This window comes from Otolemur garnettii, unplaced genomic scaffold, assembly GCF_000181295.1.
Source record: "Otolemur garnettii isolate 467f Iridium unplaced genomic scaffold, OtoGar3 scaffold00013, whole genome shotgun sequence".
NCBI classification, from domain to species: Eukaryota; Metazoa; Chordata; class Mammalia; order Primates; family Galagidae; genus Otolemur; species Otolemur garnettii.
This window is the reverse complement of record NW_003852408.1, coordinates 3,788,236-3,789,446: the sequence shown is the minus strand read 5'-3', so window position 1 is coordinate 3,789,446 and position 1,211 is coordinate 3,788,236.

Below are 1,211 nucleotides of genomic sequence, written 5' to 3'. Positions count from 1 at the left end.
CAGTTTTTAAAGAATTAAAGCACAGTTATTTACGTAAACACCCACTCCATCCCCATCAGGACAGCTCTGTAATGGAGGAATGTTAAATATAAGCGGGGAAGTTATTACTTTTATAGTGAAGTGGAAGGAACTTTCTACACACTGTACCTACCATGATAGTTTTGTTCTACAAGTAAAATTACCCTCACACCCAATCTTGTGACACCTCCCAGTCTCTCTCTTCCTCTCTCTCTGTCGCATACACACACCTCTACCAAATAATTGCTAGGAAGCACTTCTGAAATGGTGGACTAAAGACCTTTAAAAATTCCACTCTTGGACAAGTATGGTGGCTCATGCCTATACTCCTAGCACTTTGGGAGGCTGAGGTGGGAGTATCACTTGAGGCCAGATGCTCAAGATCAGCCTGAGCAAGACCCTAGCTCTAGAAAAAATTGAAAAAAATTAGCTGGGCATGATAGTCCCAAGTGCTTGGGAGGCTGAGGTGGGAGGATCACCTGAGTCCAGGATTTCAATGCTACAGGGAGCTGTAATAATGACCCTAAAGTTTATTCTGGGCAGTGGAGTGAGGCCCTGTCAAGGGAAGAAGGGAAGGAAGGAAGGAAGGAAGGGAGGGAGGGAAGGAGGGATGGAGGGAGGGAGGGAGGGAGGAGAGGGAAGGGAGAGGGAGAGAGGGAGAGTACAATAACTGAATTTAAAAATTTCACTAGAGGGGCTCAACAGTAGATTTAACTAGGCAGAAGAATTAATAAACAAAGTGAGTCAACTGAGAGTATTCAGTCTGAGAAATAGAAATAAGGATGAAGAAAAATGAACAGAACCTCAGAGACCTGTGAGATACCATCAAGAATACCAACAAATGCATAATGAGAGTTCCAGAGGACAGGAGAAAGAGAAGAGGAAAGACAGAATATTTAAGAAATATTTGGCTCGGCGCCCATAGCTCAGCGGTTAGGACACCAGCCACATGCACTGGGGCTGGTGGGTTCAAACCCAGCCTGGGCCAGCTAAAACAACAATGACATGTACAACAAAAGATAGCTGGGCATTGTGGCAGGCGCCTGTAGTCCCAGCTACTTGGAAGGCTGAGACAAGAAAATTGCTTAAGCCAGGGCGGCACCTGTGGCTCAAAGGAGTAGGTCGCTGGCCCCATATGCCAGAGGTGGTGGGTTCAAACCCAGCCCCGGCCAAAAACTGCAAAAAAAAAAAAA